Here is an 18,663-nt window from a genome sequence, read left to right as displayed (position 1 = left end):
GCCCAGGTTGGAAAAGAGATCGCAGACATCTTCCTTCTGGAAAATGGATTTACGCAGGAAGGTGAGCTCTCGGTGATAATATTTACATCCATCTTTCAGTGGCACTGCTCATGTTACTCAGCATCACCCTGACTTCAAACGCTGCTCTCCAGCAAGCTGTAGGCGCTGCCCCCGGCTATTCTCTGGAGCAGAAGTGGTTGTGTAATCCCAGGGCCTACGAGGAATGTGGCAGCAGCTGAAACCAAATTATTAACCGTTTTCTAAACCAAAAACCTGGAAAGCAAATAGCAGAGGTACTTTTGAGCAAATAACATTCATGATCCAGAATTTTATCAATTGACCAAAATACACCCAGTCCTTTCTGACTTGAAACCCCCAACTCGCAAGGTTATTGTTCTTCCTTATGTTCTTTAACACACTCAAAAAACTGCTTTCTCCCCTAGTTTTTTTTTTTTTTTTCCAGTGATGTAAAACAGGTGTGAGCAGGGTTACCCAGAGGTACTTCCCCCTTGTCTTTAGGAATAGGGGGTCTGGCTGAGCACAGAGGAGGTTACTTGGTTATATGGTAGGAGATGTTTTGGGAGACATTCCCGTACTCCTTTCCCTTGGGCAGAGAAGGGAGGCCCCCTCCCCTGGCCTGCGGTGGCTTCTGCTGTGTCTGCCTGTCCTGCGTCCTTTCTTCATCTGGGGATTTTCCTTTATGGAACCACTTCTCCCCACTCTCAGTCCACCTGGTCAGGGTGGAGCTCACCCCTCCCCCATGCCAGAGCTGGAGAGGTGACCTGGACAATCAGGGTCAGAGTGATTGGCTCGGTGACTGGCTCACATAAACAAAGCCAGGCCACAGAGCATCCGTCCTGAGAGGTGTTTGCTGGAATTCTCCAGAAAGAAGCATTCCCTTCGGCTGGGATCAATAAGCTTGTAGGAAGAGATCCTGGAGCTATGGAGTGACCATCTTTGGATCCAGTTCAAGAAGAAAGCTGAGAGACAGGCAGAGAGGCAGCACCCTATTGACAACATTTGAGCCCCTGGATCCAGCCATGCCTGAAACTAGATGTCTCTCTGGTCTTCCTGTTCAGGTCAGTCAAAAATCAACTTCTACTTTGGGTTTCCCTCTCTTGCAACTCCAGTTGTCCTTACTGATACAGCCCGCGTACTGGAGGACGGAGAGGTTAAGAGGAGGGACTGGCAGGCCAGCCTCCTTCCCAGCAAGGCTTTCAGAGAAGAGCCCTCTGCATCAGTGTGGCCCCAAAGCAAGAGTTTCTGTCCAGACTGCTCCCCGCAGAGGCCCCCGGCCCCAGCGCAGGCCATGGGCCCTCATCTGACTGTTCTTTTACCCACAGTTGTTCAGCTGACCGTGAACTAGTCTTGCCCAGAGCTGGCATTAGCATTGCCCCAAAGCCTGGCATTTGGCTCTTCTTGACATTAAGCCCGGTCCTTGGTCTCACCATGAGGTTTTGGCCCAAACTGGACCCCACCTGACCACCGAGGGTGGGTCAGGGATGCCTGTTTATGGGACCAGTGATGGAGAATGAAGTAGCTGTGTGTCAAAACCCTTACCAACCCCAGTGTTTCCCATTTTGGTTGCAACCTAATCACTACCTCAAAGCCTCCTCCACCCTTGCCACTGGCCCCCAGTGCCCCGGCTGGAAACTCAACCTGTTTCTCACCTCCCTTGTCTTTATCTCTTCTGCCTGGCCAGTCACTGAGGCCCCCATTTCTACAGAGGCCCCCATTTCTACATTCAGCCTTTGGCTGGTTCAGGCTTCCCCATCTCCTCAATGCAACTTAAAAAAAAAAAAATCCTGAGAGAAATTTTTGTAGAACTTGATTGTTTAATTCCAAAATTTAAAGCGAATAGCAGAAGCAAAAAAATTTTGAAGAGGGGCTGGGCACATGTGCCCTACCAGTTTTTGAGATTGATAATAAAGTTGTAGTAATTATAACAATGTGTCATTGACACAGATGCACCAAAAGAGAGGGCCCAGAAAGAGCGCCTTTTATAGATACAAACTGCATGCATCACACACAAATGAAATTCTGAATCACTGAAAGAAGGATGGGCTACTCAGTGAAAGGCACTGGGGCCACTGGGTTTCCAATTAACACCAAAGATGAAGAAGATGATGATGATGATGATGATGATGATGATGATGATAATTTGATCCTCATCTCATACCATCAAAAAAAAATAAAGCACTGGAGATTGGTTGCACAACAATATTTATATACTTAATGCTATTGAACCACACACTTAAAAATGGTTCAGACAGCAAGTTTTATATTATGTGTATTTTACAATAGTTAAAAATAAGTAAGTAAATTTCTAGGGGATTTATTGCTCATCAATCATCAGGGAAATGCAAATGAAATCTCTAATGAGATTTAATTTCACAATCTGCATTTTGGCAAAAATATAAAAAGTCTTGTGATATCAAGTGCCAGTTTCTCTGTGCGGTACGACCGCTCAGGAGACAAACCTGGTGACAGCTAGGAAAGCTGGATTTTTTTTTTTTTAACAAGTTTTTTGTTTAAAAGATTCCCTTTTCAGTCTCTTCCGAAGTGTTGGAAGCTGAACGGTACAAGTTCCTGCCACCCAACCTTCCAGTATAATTTTATGAGGACTTTTTTTTTTTTTAATGGAAAAATAACAAGAGGCCCTTCTACTGAAACCAGGTAGGACCCATCAGCTCCTGCGTGGTGGTCTGGCCAGAGCTGGCCTCAGGGAGGAGAGCCTGCGGGGGAGCCTGGGGAACTGGGACCCCTCCTGCGAGGAAAGGGCTGGGAAAATTCATCTGCTCTTTAGTGAAAATGGACCAAATTCAGATACAAAAGCCTCCATGATGATGTCTTCTTCTTATACTTTATACATTGTAGGCAGCTCCATTTTGTAGCCATATTTTGCAGGTAAAGAAACAAAAGCAGGGCGGTTATAGCCCAGTGGTAGAGCGCATGCCTAGCATGCGTGAGGTCCTGGGTTCAATTCTCAGTACTTCCATTAAAATAAATAAATAAACCTAACTACCTCCCCCATTTAAAAAAAAAATAAAGAAGAAACAAAGGAATATAGATACATATATGCGTATAAATGTATTTTTATATATGTATATATACATATTTGGGGGTAAGGGAAGGAGGGTCCTGTAAACCTAAACACTCATCACATTACGCCAAATCAGCCTGACATCAACAAAGGAGATAAATAACTTCTGGGGGTTAAGTGACAACATGGGTGCAGCAAGAAGGGAAAGGGTGCATGTTTAACTATGAAATACAATTCTTATTCGTTCGGCAGAGTTCAGGTCAGCCCCAGGCTTCCGCACTTGCCAGATAAGTAAGCTGATGATACTCAAAAAAATTAAAAAAAAAAATTCAAGCAGAGCTCCATACCATAGTTTTCCTTCAAGTCAGTTGGCTGGCAGGCCCAGTTTTCTGACCACCAGGAAGACAAACTTTGGCTCCAAGGCAAATGGACAGAAAAAAAAATGTATTTCTAGTTACAACATGAAAAAATATAATATTCATCAAAGAAAGAAAACTATCAAAATCTACTTCCAGCAAAACTGAGGTAGCACTGCTTTCTCTGCATTCAATGCTTTAAGTGGGTCTCAGTACATACAATGTGTTCTAAAAAAAAAACTGCTCATTTGACTGACAGGTGCGGCACGTTGATGGATAAACTCAACATGAAATGCAATAGGTCAAAGGAGGAAAGGACAAGAAGTGGGGGAAATGAGAGTTTCAGATACATTAGCTTTAAAGGGGTTATAACTAGACTACAAATGTTCTTGGCTGGCCTTAGCTCTCCAAGAGCTTTAAATCACCTGGCAATTAACACAATGTGGTTAACAGTTACTGATGCTATGCAACTCTGTAAATCTTTAAAAATAATTATTACAACCTAAATTCAACCATGTAAACAGCACTGCACACAGTACAGACCTGCCCTGAGAAACAAGAATATGCAAAACTGGTATCCCTTTGTAATGATAATTCAGCCTAACTGTACCACCCCCTCCCTGCTTGGCACCTTCTCCAACCAAAAAAAAAAAAAAAAAAACAAACAACCCCCCCCAAAACCCCAAAAACTATTTTGTGCAAGAAACGGCAGGTTTATTCTATCTGAAGCCTTCAAAAAAAAAAAAAAAAAGAAAGAAAGAAAAGAAACACAACATGTAACCAGGTTGCAATATTTTGGGTGAACCCCCCCCCCCAAAAGGAATAACAAAAATAGCCAAAAAGTGAAGAAAATGCCTAAAACATGATACAGCATTTTAGAACCCTTTCAGATACAAGGCAGAGAAAGGTGTAAAGTAAAAATTATCCAGATCTTCAGTAATTTCCAGAAAGGTCCAATTCCTCGGATGGCTTTAGGACACGGGCAGATCCTTGCTGCTGCTCCTGAGACAGAGCCACTAGTCGGCTCCTTGGGACACAAGCCCTCCGGCCCTGAGCCCACCTCTCCCCCTTCTCTTTTCCTTCGTTCCCTTTCCCACTCCACAAAGGTACTGAAGAGACCTGGCCAGGCCTCATCTTCACTGTAGTTGCTGAAGGCCAATCACCTGAGTGACAAAAGGAACATGTTCCAAGTGCCCTGGGAGATGCCTTTGATCCTCAAGGGGTTCTCTGTTAGGAAGTTTAGCCACTGGTCGAATACCGGAGGACCGTTCTGGGTAAAGACTAATTTCCACAGGGTAATGGCTATTTCTCGATGCAGTGACTGCTGCCCTTCTTCAGAGTCCTGGCCAAACTGAGATGTAAGCTGGTAGAGATTCTTGAATTTATCCTCTTGTTTGGCTTCCGTTAAGAGGCTGGGGAATCGTGCACAGATCCCATCAATGCTGTCTGCACTTACTGTTTTGCAGCCATGAAAAAACTCCTTCCTCGTGACTTTGCATATGGTCGCAGCCTGGAACTTCCAAGCCAAGAGCAGCACTAGAAATTCTGTGGAGTCAACATACAGGTCATTGCACAAGCGCTCCATGCCTTCCTCCAAAACTGCATCCTCCCGCTCGGTCCTTAGTAGCGCCTGAACAGTTCCTCCAGCCTCTGCAAGGAAGACCCTTCGGCCTTTGACTGGGGCTCTCTCCCAGCATCTCCCGAGGATGCTGGCAGCTGGCGGGCCTCAGTAGCAGCTTCTGCCTTTATGGACCCATTGACAAGCGTAACCCCATCTGGCTTGCCACAGGCTGGCTGCTGTTCCTCATGATGGCCTGCACCCCACCTGCTGTGTGACTCGCTCCTGGGGTCACGGTGGTCTCCATTCTCGCCACCCAGAGCTGATGACGGATTCGTGCATTTGGTGACGCACTGGCCCACGATGCTGGGGTGACCTGGCCTCTAGAGTGGCCACCTCTGGATCGGATGCCTTCGTTGCCACTGGCCCATGTGCCTCAACATGCCATCAGCCAGGGTGAAGCGAGAAGCCCCATAAAAAGACCGGCAGGACCCCTACGCAGGGCCGCTGCTCTCCTCTTAGCACCGTCCGGTTCCCTGGCCCAGAGGCTCTATCTCATTTTTTGCCTCTAAAGCGGCTAACTTACACCTAGAATTCTATTGGTTCTCTGAGCTCACTTTCCTTCACTCCTGATTGGTTATTACTCTCACTTCTGATTGGTTATTTTACTCTCACTTCTGATTGGTTATTACTCTCACTTCTGATTGGCTATTACTCTCACTTCTGATTGGTTACTACTCTCACTTCTGATTGGTCCACTTCTCTAACTTCTGATTGGTCCATTTGTAGTAGTTCATTCGCGTGGAGCTCACTCCTGACTGGTCTATTTCTACAAAGCGTGTTCCTGGTTGGTCAACTTCTGTTATACCTTATTTGCATAGGATGTTGCAAAGTGTAAAACTGGCAGCCTATAAAATGCCTGTGTAAACCTACACGAGCGGTTCAGAGTTTGAAGTGTTAAGTCTTTTGGGCATCATGGCGTAATAAACCTGAGTTTTCCAGCTTTCCGAGTGCTGCTTGGTCTCTCGCCCGGATCCAGGTTGCTGTTACAACTGAGCTGTAACACATTTTTCCGCAACAAGAGGAGCTAGCCAACTCAGTAAAACACCCTGGTCCATTGTGCAGAGAGTTTCAGAGCACTGTTCCAACATTTAGGGGAACGGATCCTAGTTGACTGGTATCAACAGAGCTGCCACAGAGCTTTCTCCAAACCCTTTCTAGAAACGACGGCTGCCGGCCGTGTCCAAACCACCTCCCATCGGCGCTCGCGTTTCCAGGCTCCCAGCTGCCGCCTCCGCGGCCACCTCTTCATCTTCGAGAAGCTGGACTTTCATACTCTCCGTACCCTGGTCATTCCACACCGCGGTATGTACCTGAGAACAGGGGTTCTCAGAAATTTGGGGGACTCTTATTATAGCCTTAAAAATGAGCTCTCCAGAGAATTTTCATTTATGTGCGTATCTTAGAAATGAAAACTGAGAAATTTAAAACATCTAATAACTCATTAACAACAGTAATAAGCCAATGGTAATTTAACATAAAATATTTTAATGACAAGTAGCCGTGTTTTTCAAAACGGAAGATTCGTGAGCGGCGTGGCATTGTTTTACATGTTTGAAAATCTCTTCACTCTCTGGCTTAGCAGAAGCAGCTGGATTTTGGTATCTGTTTCTACGTTGTACGTTGCGGTAAGTTGTTTTGGTGAAAAAAATCTGGCTTCATGAAGATCTGTAGTTAGAAGAGGGGGGCTCTCACGAACCCCCTCGAATAGGCCGGTGACCCGAGGTTCTTCTGACCACTCTAATGTTCTGCTACCTCAGAGCATCTGCTACCTCAGCATCTCTTGAACAGGTTCCTAAGCACCTATGTATACACAAAAGAGGCCTTAAAGCATCATTTGTAAAAGCAAATATTGGGAATTACTTAATTGTCCATTTACAGGATAAGTGGGAGTGTATTTATTTCATGGAATACTGTGCAACTGTGAAAAGAAATGTATGAAATCTATGTATCAACATGGAAACATCACACAATGTTAAAAAAAAATAAGTTATGGAAGGATTCTTACAGCCAAATACTATTTGCTAAATTTGTAAACGTGCAAGAGAATTCTGTATTTGTATGGATACATACACATGTAGTGAAAATATTAAAAAATGAATGGTAATAATAAATACTCAAGATAGTGGCTACCTCTGCAGGGGTGAGAGGAGATGGAATTGGGGACGGGCGTGCAGGGGTTTAATATTCTGCACCCAGTTCCAACTTGTGTGGGTTTTTCCCGCACACCAAGCTATTCTCCCGTATCAGCTGAGTGTCCTACAATTTAATTCCATTCTGACACTATCTACCTGGAGGTGGCGTCAGAACACAAAGGTTAAGGGCTCTGTCCTCCAAGAATACCTCCCCCCACCCTTATAAAAGAGTATATAACTCAGGAAGAGCCAGATGGGACAGATGCATAGGGCAAGGTATGGGGAAAGGGGCGGAGCTTCCATGCCTTCCTGAAGGACACGACTCTCCTCAGTGTTCACCAGCCTGGAAGCTCTTTGAACCCCATCCTTCTGGTTTTTCACGGAGGCTTCATTACAGAGTCAGGATTGATTAGGTGGTTGGCTGTTGGTGATTGAACTCGATCTCCAGCTCCTTTCCCATCCCCACTCCCTGGAGGTCGGGGAAGGGACTGAAAGTTCTCTTTAATCAAGTAGTTGGTTCTGGCAACCAGTCCCCATCCTTAAGTGACCTAGGGGCTTTCCAAACAAGCCTCTTTAACATCACAAAAGGCACCTTTATTGCTCTGTTCACTTAGGAATTCTTCAGGGTTTTAGGAGCTCTGCTTCCGGAATGGGGTCGAAGACCAGATACATATTTCTTACAGTAAATCAGTGTCACTGGGCTCTAGTAGGATCTGTGTATCGTTTACTTCCTGGACCAGGTGGTAGGGGTACTTTGAGGTTCCCTACGTTGTCTTCTACACCAGAGCATGTGGGTTGTGCTTGGCATACAGGTGTGCTTCGTTAGACGCTCAGGTGTGCCTGAGACATTGACACCTCAGGGCAGCCTGGCTGAGCTGGACAACGGGAGCCTCTAGGCTATGAGGGAGCCCAGAGGAGTGGGCAGGCCTGGAGGGTGGCCCTGTGGTGCCCCAGAGGCCACTGGGAGCCTCAGTGGCATGCCCTGGTGTGGGTGGGATGCTGGGTGCGGCCAAGGAGATGCTGCCGCCTGGATGTCAATGACCGTAGCTAGCCACAGAGTGCCCACTGCCTGAGATGGGCCAGGGCCATGGGGCTGGGGCTTGTGTTCCAGATGCTCAGAAGTGGCAGAAACAGACACAGTTGGGCCCACAGGGAAGGATGGGAAGGATGGGGGTGGGTGCTGTCTTCACACAGACGCTTCAGCCAGTGTGACCGATGTGTCCCCTTTAGGGGAATCGTGCCACCTCAGGCAGCCTAGCCATGCGCAGGTGTCCTAGAAGTCAGGGCTTTGTCACCATTTCGAAACTCACTGTGAAGAAATTTGACTGGATTCAGAACCCCGTGAAGTTCCCACAGTATTATTGCCAGTGAAAGAAAAGAGATTCTTTAAATGTTATTTTGACTATTGTCAATTTTTTGAGATGGCAAAAAAGCTCTAAGCCTTTTTTTAAAACTACTTACTTTGAAAAGCAAAATTTCTTGGCAGTGATGATGATTAAGAATGTGAAGCCCTCATCATTAAAGCAGGAAGCACAGGTGGCTGTAAGCCCAAAGCTTGACATGAAACTTGTATTTATAGGGGGAAATTCTCATTCAGACTTTTTGAAAATATTTATTCAAATTCCGTATTCAATGTTTTTGAATCTTGGTAATTTATTTATTTAAGATTGCATTGAATAGTTTTACTTTTAAATATATTAACGTTGAAGGATTTAATTTTTAAATTTTTATTTATTTAGTTATTTATGTTTAATGAAAGTATAGTTGATTTACAATGTTGTATGTTAGTTTCTGGTGTACAGCATAATGATTGTTATATATATATTCCTTTTCCTATTCTTTTTCATTATAGGTTATTACAAGGTATTGAATATAATTCCCTGTGCTATAAAGCAGGACCTTGTTGTTGATCTATTTTATACATAGTAGTTTGTACCTGCAAATCCCGAACTCCCATTTAATCCTCCCCACCACTGCTTCCTCCCCTACTCCCCATGCTGGTAACCCTAAGTTTATTTCCTATGTCTGTGAGTTTGTTTCTGTTTTGTAAATAAGTTTCTTTGTGTCATTTTTTTTTTGATTCCACATATAAATGATACGATATTGGCTTTCTCTTTCTGGCTTATTTCACCTAGTATGACAATCTCCAGGTCCATCCATGTTGCTGGTAATTTATTTTTTTAATCTGAATTATATACTACAAAGGTGTGGTGAATTTTTTCACTAAGCCCCACAGAGAAATGCCTGAAATTCCTCTTGTTCACTGCAGTTTGCCATAGAAACATTACCATTTTGATAAAACCACTTTAACCTCTGGTCTTCTTGAGATACTTCATTGAAAAGTGCAATGACTAGGAACCCAGAAGCCTGGGCCATTGTCATTGTCATTGTCCCTCTAATTCAGGCCCCCCAGGCTGTCTGCATCCTCTCCTCTGTACCCGCCTCAGCATCCCTCTGAAAGCCCACAAGTGGTCCATTACGACAGTTTAGGCTTGGAAGGATGAAAAACGAAACCACATCAACCACTGATTTCGGTGTCATCATTTGAGGAACGGCAGTACAATGGCTGTCTCTTTTCTGCTTTTCAAATTGGTTATGAGACTAGCATGATTATCTCTTGGGTAAGAAATATTAATGTTTTTTAATGCAAATTGTTTTTATTATAATTGAAGTATAGTCAGTTTACAATGTTGTTTCAGTTTCTGGCGTACAGCAGAATGTTTCAATCATGCATCATATGCGAAATCTATAGGAGAAGCCCCATTTATAAAACCCATGTGAGAACAGGGCAATTTCCCTTTAGAAGAATGACCACCTAGTGCCTTAAAACACAAAATCTAAACTTGCAGATTGTAACTCCTTAGCAGATGTGTGCCGGATAACAGAGGCTTAAAACTGAACATTCCCTTGGGCATTTATCCCAAAGAAATAAGAACTTAGGTCCACACAGAAACCCATAGATGAAGGTTCACAGTGGCTTTAGTAGCCCCAAACCGGGAATAGTTCACCTTAGTCCTTCAGCGGGTGAATGGCTCAACAAATTCTGGGACATCCCCATGATAGAATACTACTCAGTGATGAAAAGGATCATACTTGATACGTGCAGTCACTTGGATGGATCTCGGGGAGTGATGCTTAGTGAAGAAAGCTGATATCTCAAAGGTTGCGTGCTCTGTGAGTCTACTTGTATAAAGTTCAAAATGGCAAAACTAATGAGATGGAGAGCACAGCAGGGTGGCTGTGACTGAGAGGGGCAGCACGAGGAAGTTCCTATGCGGGGATGGAACTGCCCTGTGTCTTGATTGCGGTGGTGTGGTGACGCCAGTCTATCCATGGGATAAAATTACATGGAAACACACACAAAAGTGAACACATGTGAAAACTGGTGAGAAAGGAGTGAGGCAGGTGGTCTAGTTCATGGCATTATACCCAGGTCTGTCTCCTTTGGGTGTTGGATTACTGCTCTGTAAGATGTTACCTTTGAGGGAGGCTGGGTGAAGGGTCCACAGACTCCTCTGTACTATTTTTGTAACTTCCTGTGAGTCCATAAAGATTTCCAAATAAGTTTAAAAACACCCTAAACATGATGCGTTAGTGCAGGTGAATATAAATCAAAAAAGAAGGCTTCGCACTGGATGCTGGGGTTCATTTCATTCACACTTGATTCACTAAGTGCTGATCAGGCGCAGGAGTCCAAGCGCAGAGCGTCATTTAGCTTACGCACGTGTGGGTTTGACTTGTCTAATCCTCGTAGAATTCATTCTTGTCCAGGAGCCTAAGGACCTTCAAACGATACACCACGGAATGCAGGCAATTCAGGCTCATGGATAGAATGAGCAGCCCCTCTTAAAACCTCTAAATGGCATCAGAATCCAATCTAGCATCTTTGTTTTTAGGGCCCCACTTAGAAATTCACTGGAGACCAAGGACCCCATTATAGTGGGGGTTGGTGAGGGGGGTGGTGGGGTGGGTGGGGCACAGACCAGTTAAAAAACAGCCAACATTCCTGATCTGCTGTGTGCCATTTTCCCAAATGAGGTCATGTTCACAGGTTCTAAGGACTTGATGTGGACAGATCTTTGAAGGGCCACCATTCAGCCCACCACACCTGGAGACTCGGCCAGCACGTGGTAGGGCTGGGACGTGAACTCAGGCCGGTCTGATGACTTGGGATGACCCGGGGTCTGAGGCCAGGGGTTGTCCTGGCCCCACCTGCTAACCTTTAGTGCTGAGCCCAGCAGGGCCGCATCTGCAGTGGGCTCTCAGCGACTGCATGTTGAATGATGGAAGCAACAAATGAATGAGTGAATGAAGGGAGGGAGGAAGAGAAGAACTCCTGCTTCCAGAGAGCGAGGGTCCTCTTCCTTCTGGCACCACCAGGAAAAGACCCAGCTGTGTCTTGTCAGCTAAAATGGGAAGTGGCTTTGTTCCTGGACTCAGACCCCTCAGATCTTACAGTCATCATTTTGCTGGGGACCAGGGGTCACTGGCAGTGGAAGTGCATTCTTCCTGTCTCTTTTCTTGACTCTTGGCAGTGCACATGGGTCCTTTTGAGAGAGTGGCCTTTCCAGGTGTGGCCCTGGTGGCCGCTGTCTCTCACTCAGCCGGTGCCCGCCACTCAGGAGAACTTTCAGTGTCGCCACTGGCTTCAAAGGCGGCCCTTTCAAGGGCGCAGCCCGGACTCAGCTGTCCGCACCTACGAATAGTTATGAGTTGGGGCGGGAACTCTAGAGAATCACAAGCAGCTCCCATTCTGATTCCTGGGCTTAGGACCACTCCATCCCCCCACCCGCCAACTTTGAAGCTCCAGCTGGGGACCCGTGCAGCTTACAGCGCAGCAGAGTTCAGGGAGGGAAGACAGATGGCCAAGTCATTAGCAGAGGGCAAGGGGGCATCGTCGTCAGGCTGAGGACCCAGCACTCCACGTGGGTCTCTGCATCCCCTTGTGGAGCTCAGAGCCTCTGGAAGGATGATCTCTGGAGCCTTGGGCCTCGATGGCACCCTCTGAAGTTCACGGGTCCTTGAGGCCACGCTGGCCAGTGGCTGGCACCCTGGTATGAGAGCATTCCGCCAGTTTGGGGAGAGCTCAGAGGGCCAGAGGAGGCTGGAATCCAGTCTGCGACAGGCTATGAAGGGCTTTGATTTTCACACCAAGGGGTTTGAGGGCCAGGAGTTGTCAGGTGAGGTGTACCTTGACCTGAGGAAGGTCTGGTTCCTGCCTAGTGGATGTAACTGACTTGACTGTGTCCAAGGGCGCCATGTCCTTCCTCTTGAAAGTCAAGGGCTTGGACTGCTTTGACCTGTGGAGTCCAGCGGGTGTGATTCTATCTGACTTCCAGGGTTAGGTGTTTAAAGGCCATACAGCTTCTGCCTTATTCTCTGGCTCCGTTGACTGAAGAATGAGCTGTCACGTAAGAATTTCAACTACCCTAAGGCCGCCATGCTGTGAGGAAGCCCAAGGCACAGGGAGAAGCCAATGTAGATGCTTAGGTTGTCAGTTCCAGCTGAGCTTTGAGTCATCCCAGCCCAGCATCAGACAGGTGTGTGAAGAAGGCTCCACTCAAGTCTCCCAGCTGGGGCCCCGGACATCACGGAGCAGAGGCAAGTCATCCACGCTGTGCCTTATCTGCATTCTTGACCCACTGAAGAGTTAAATGGAGGTTTTATGCCACGAAGAGTGGGGTGGTTTGCTGCCCAGCAATAGATAACTGGAACATTACTGATAATGTGAGGAAGCCAGGAATCCTAACTCTAGATGCTTTCACAAGGGCAAGGCATGCAGAAAGTGTGAGAATGGGGTGGGACCTGGGGCAAACACACTGTCTTGCCAACAGAATGCCCATGTGATGGCCCTGGGGGACCCTGGGTGACATCTGGGTTAAATTGGTAATAGCTTGGTAATGTGAGTGGAGAATTTTGGGGATGCCCCAGACTCCAGCCAGTGTCATCTGGGGCAGCCTCAGGAGACCTAACTATTGGATAGACTGCAGCTTTTTAAGCAGATGCCTCATCTACTGTGATGTGTCTATCCGGAGAAGCAACCTGGTGACCACTGCAGCCAGGAGGACAGGAAAGGGCTGTCGGGTGGTCTCACCCCACAGTACCCCCAGTTCTGTCCATCGGGGAGGAGTGGGTCCTCACCTCCCCTGCCTTGGGTTCCGGTCTCACCCATAAACACCTTTACACAACAGTGCCCTGGTCCTGCCACTTCTGTCCCAGGCCTTTCACCTGAGTACCCCCTACCTCAGCCTCCAAGCCTTCAGCTGTGTCCCTAGGGTCAAGCACAATGTCTGCACATAGCAATTGCTCAGTAAGTACTTGGTTCATGAGTAGATGGCTTAAAACAACAGTCAATTATTGTCTTGAAGTTCCAGAGGCTGGAAGTCTAAAATCAAGGTGTCAGCATGTCCATCTCCTGATGGCTCTAGAGGGGAGTCCTTTCTTGCCTCTTCTAGCCTCTGTTGGTGGCCAGCAATCTTTGATGCTCTTGGCATCAGTCTAGTCTTTGCCTTCATCACCACATGGCCGTCCCCGCCCTCTGTGTCTTCACATCATCTTCCATGGTGCACATCTGTTTCTGTGTCCAATTTCCCTTCTAAGGGCACCAGTACAGGGGGTAGGGTATAGTTCAAGTGGTAGAGTACATGCTTAGCATGCATGGGTTTCTGGGTTCAATCCCCAGTAAGTATATATATATACACACACACATATATATATATACACACATATATATACATATATACAGTAAATAAATTTATTTATTTCTAAGAAGAAATAAATAAACCTAATTACCACTCCCCTCCACAAAAAGGGCACCGGTCATGTTAGATTGGGACCCACCCTAATGACCGCATCTTAACTAATTGCATAAGAAATGACTATTTCCTAGTGAGGTCACATTTTGAGGTACTGTGGGTTAGGACTTCAACACAGCTTTACAAGGGACACATCAATTCGTAACAGCTTGCACAACATATAAGCCCCCACTGAGATGAGGATCTGGTCCCAGGACTCTGATGAGACTTCTGAGTCAACAGGATGTGGGGGAGAACCAGGCCTGGGGGAAGTCACCAGCTTACCCATGGAGCTCCCCAGCCTACTCCCCTGGGAGATCTTTGGGGGACCCCAATGCATCAGCTACATCAAAGGCGGCCCCCGTTTTATTTTTCTGCCTGTCTCTTCATATGACAGTGCTCACTACCACATCCTTATTTTATTCGCCATAAGCTCAGGAGGGGCAGGGTCCTTATATATATATCTTATTAGCACTTGTATCCCCAGGCCCCAGCGCCGTGTCTTGATAAACATTGATTGAGTGCCTGAATGACTGAATGAATGAATAACGATTTGTTGGAGGGAAAAAAGGTTTCCAAAAGCTGCTTTGAACCACTGTGGAGGGGCAGAGACCAAAGTCGAGGGGACCAGGGAGGTGGCCGTAGCCACAGGCTGTCACGTACAAAGCATCTGAAAACTGATTTGTGGAGGTTTCAACCTGAAAGAAAATTGCCAGTTGAGCCTCCCAGGAGATAAGGCGTCTGTGTCCAGTGATAAGGGTGCCCCTGGGAGCCAGGGGGGCGCTGGGCAGGGATCAGCCCACACCCAGTCCCACGGACAGGCCAGTGGGAGGTAAATATAGAACAACATGAAAGCAGTGCCCCCAGCCCCCTCCTTTCCGACTGCGTGATGGTCAAACATGACCAAGCGAGGGTTGTTAACGTGCCCCTTTCTGGGCCTATCGTGCCCACTCTGAATGTGGCCAGTGTGACCAGGGACAGTGGTGGCAGAGTGGACGTATGCCCTTGGCAATCCCTCTTGCAAGAAACAGTCATAGTGGCTGGTTCCTGGCTAGTGAACAGACACAGAAAACACTGTAATATCTTTCTGTTCAAACCATATTGTACAAACCCAATTCAGTGATTTCCAAATTCTTTAACAGCGACCATTCAGTGAGTGCTCCTGTGTCCCAGTGTCCACTTGAAGCAGCTCGGTGAGATAGGACACCATCATCCCAATGATGCACAACAACCCAAGATGCAGCGGGGTGAAGTGTCTTGGCCAAGGTCATGCAGCTAGTACGCAGTGCTTGGGGCTGTCTGTGGCCAAAGCCTGTGCTCTAACCACACTACCATCCGCCTCCAATTCCCCCTGCCTGGGGTTGTCTATGAGGAATCTCCACTTTGGGTTCTCAAACTGAAACTACCTTAAGCTCAGCCTCCTGCTTGAGACAGAGATGCATGGAAAATGGGGAAGGGAAGTAACTTTTGTTGAGAACCTGCATTATCCCATTACTCCCAACAACGTGGCCTTGGGGGGCTTTATTAGTCCTATTTTACAGTCAAGGAAATCAAGGCTTAGCAAGGTGGAGCAAGTTGCCCATAGTCTAATGATAGCAGAGCTGAGATAATAATGTAGGTCAGTGGGTGCTAAAACTAGTGCTTTTTCTACTACCCCATGGACCCTTCCAGAAGAAGACCTCCCTGCCCCACACCACACCCCCATGCTCCCCTAGACAAGCCCTTGTCTGTCTCGCAGGACTTCTTGTATCATGACTGGTCAGCTACAGACCCTGCCTGACTGTGGCTGTAGGATGTGGCCAATTCTCCCACCCAGGGCTGGGCTGAATGGAGATAAGAGGATGGGGACTTCTGGGCTGGGCTGGGTAGCGTCTAGGATGGGAATAGCCCTCATAATGGCCAAGACCAGCTGGAGAGAGACCCCAGGTGACCATAGCCCTCAGGAGCCTTTCCTATAGATTCAGGGTGTGGCTGATCTGCAGATAACCAATGAAGGTTGACAAAGCCCTGGGGTGAGACTACTGCAGCCATCATCACCACCATCACAACCACTGTCACCATCACCACCCCTGTCACCATCACCACCCCACTAGAGTTACCAAAACCACCATTCCTGTAAGAATGAGAAAACAGCAAAATTAACCTGGAATATGGAAAGAATTCAGTAAACCAAAAGAAAAGGACTGCCTGGAGAAATTAAAGCAAATATCTCCCTTCAAACATAATTACTAGGAAAAAAAACCCCAGAAAGAAACAAGGTGGAAAAAAACAAGTTCTCATTTATCTTCTTAGTAAGATTTGAGAGGACACAGCCTCTGGAAAACAGGCAGTCATGAAAAGGAAATAATCTGAGAATCAGAAAAATATTCCTGGAGGTGAAAATTATGATCAGATTTAAAAAATGTGGTGGGGAAATGACAGGAATTTGGGTACTGCAAAATACCGAACTCGTGGATTGAAGAGGAGTTCCCCCAAAACCTAGAGAAAAAGATTGAAGGAAGGACATGAATGGAAGAGAGGATAGGAAACATGTTGAAAACTCCCCAAGATGCATCGTCTGCACAGTTTATATGCCCTGGAAAGAGAAATGGGCATAAAAGGAAAGCTGGAACAGAAGCAGGCACCAAAGAAATAAAGGAGAGTTATTTCTCACCTGAAAAATACTTCACTTACCAAAGATCAAAAAACCCCCAAACTGTGACAAATCGATCAATGTCTGAATATATCCTGGTGAAGTTTTTAAATTTTAAAGGATCCTGCCTATTAGCCACTGGAAAAAAACACTGGTTCTCAGAAAAGAGGGAAAACTAAGGTTGGTGTCAGACTGCTTCCTTCGAGTAGGAGACAGTGAGCAACATTTAGAGAGTATCAAAGTGAAAGATTGTAGCCCAGGAATTCCATAGTCAAGCAGTTTTTCAAATTCAAAGGCAAACATAGTCAGTTTCAGACCTGCAGGAACTCAGAAACTGTCTTCATTGTCTTTCAAGTTGTATATTTATATGGTTTGACTTTTTACAAGCTTGCAGAGCTTTCTGTTTTAAGTATACCATCTGCATAGTCCTCCTGAAAAAATTACAGGAGTTACCCCATCTTTTAATTCCATCATTTAATGAGGACATGAAATAAAGGACACAAGAACTGGGAAAATACGGTGTAAAGCAAATCACAGTCAGCAGTACAAAACTGAACTTAAATCTAAATACTGGTTGCTAATATAATCTTGATGCTTAAGGCAAATGTAATTCTTGAATAGGAAGAGGAAAAGGACTCAATAAGAATACAGTCAAATACTGTGTTTTTTCACAAATTGAAGGTTGGTGGCCACCCTGCATTGTCAAATGATTAGCAGTTTTTAGCAATAAGGTGTTTTTAACTAAGATACGCACATTGCTTTTTTTCGACATAATGCTATTGCACACTTAATAGACCACAGTACCGTGTAAATGTAACTTTTTTATGCATTGGGAAACCGAAAAACTCCTACAACTCACTTCATTGTGATATTCACTGTATTGCAGTAGTCTGGAACTGAACACATGATACTTCCAAGTTATGCCTGTACTGTATGTATCAGTTAGCTGTTGCTGCGTAACAGCCCTCACCCCTGCACCCCAAGAATGGCTTAAAACAATAAACATGTCTTATTGCTCCTGAGTTTACTGGTTGACTGGGCAGTTTTTCTGGTCTGGGCAGGGCCTGGTCGTGCATAGGCAGCCAGCTACCTGTCATCTAGACAAGGTCCACTAATTGTGGCTGGCCTTGCTCATGTGTTTGGGGCCCAGGTGGCTGTGGGGTGATTTGGGATGGCCTCAGCTGAGATAACGGGCCTCTCTCTACATAGGCTCTCCTCCTCCAGACAGCTAACTGGCTCCCTCTAACGACAGTAACAGGATTCCCAGAGGGCAAGCAGAAGCAACCGGGATATTTTGAAGACTAGGTCAAAACTGGCGTATTGTTGCTTCCACAAGATTCTGTTGGGTAAACGAGCCACAAGGCCAGGCCAGATTCTGGGGGTAAAGAAATAGACTCTACTTTCTCGGGGTGGGGGGGGTAGGTGATTCGGTTTAGTTATTTAATGGAAGTACTGGGGGCTGAACCCAGAACCTCCTGCCTGCTAAGCCCACACTCTACCACTGGGCTGTACCCTCCCCTCCTTAGGCTCTGCCTCTGGATGGGGGGAGCAGCACAGCCGCGCTGTAAAGGGCACAGGTGTTCCGAGAGGTGATAACTGGGGCTGTTTTGCCATCAGTCTACTACAGACATTGAGAACGTAAATCCACGGAACTGTGAACTTCTGTGCATCACTGCTGGGGCTGAGGAGGAGGCTGATCCTGTGGTTCATTTGCTGGGTGGACAAGTCTTTTTTCGTGTGGTAAAATACACATAATATAAAACTGACCATTTTAACCATTTTTAAGTGGCATTAAGTACATCCATGTTGTTATGGTACCATCAGCACCATCCTTCTCCAGAAGTTTTTCATCTTCTCCAACTAAGACTCTGCATCCATCAAACACTAACTCCCCATCGACTACTCCCACCCAGTCCCTGGAAGCCACCACTCTGCTTTCTGCCTCCATGAATTTGACTGCACTTGGGTGCCTTACCCGAGTGGAAACGTAACAATATTTGTCCTTTTGTGACTGGCTAATTTGACTTATCATTAAGTCTTCAAGGTTCATTCATGTTGCAGTATGTCAGAATTTCCTTCCTTTTT

At 46.2% G+C, this 18,663-nt stretch overlaps 1 long non-coding RNA gene and 1 pseudogene across 2 annotated transcripts in view; one reads left to right on the top strand and one right to left on the bottom strand.

Moving 5' to 3' along the window:
- Window positions 1-3,016: 3,016 nt before the first annotated feature.
- On the bottom strand, window positions 3,017-5,740 carry LOC102510219 (annotated as a pseudogene).
- A 186-nt stretch (window positions 5,741-5,926) lies between these two features.
- The window catches only part of LOC116658975, a 253,594-nt gene continuing 240,857 nt past the window's right edge, over window positions 5,927-18,663 (top strand). For both annotated transcript variants that reach the window (XR_004314217.1, XR_004314216.1), the window contains exon 1: window positions 5,927-6,322. This is a non-coding gene — a long non-coding RNA (uncharacterized LOC116658975). The remainder of the gene's footprint in view (window positions 6,323-18,663) is intronic.

The sequence above is a fragment of the Camelus ferus genome, chromosome 22 (genome assembly GCF_009834535.1).
Source record: "Camelus ferus isolate YT-003-E chromosome 22, BCGSAC_Cfer_1.0, whole genome shotgun sequence".
NCBI lineage: Eukaryota > Metazoa > Chordata > Mammalia > Artiodactyla > Camelidae > Camelus > Camelus ferus.
The sequence above is the reverse complement of the archived record's forward strand: the minus strand, read 5'-3'. Positions and strand labels throughout refer to the sequence as shown.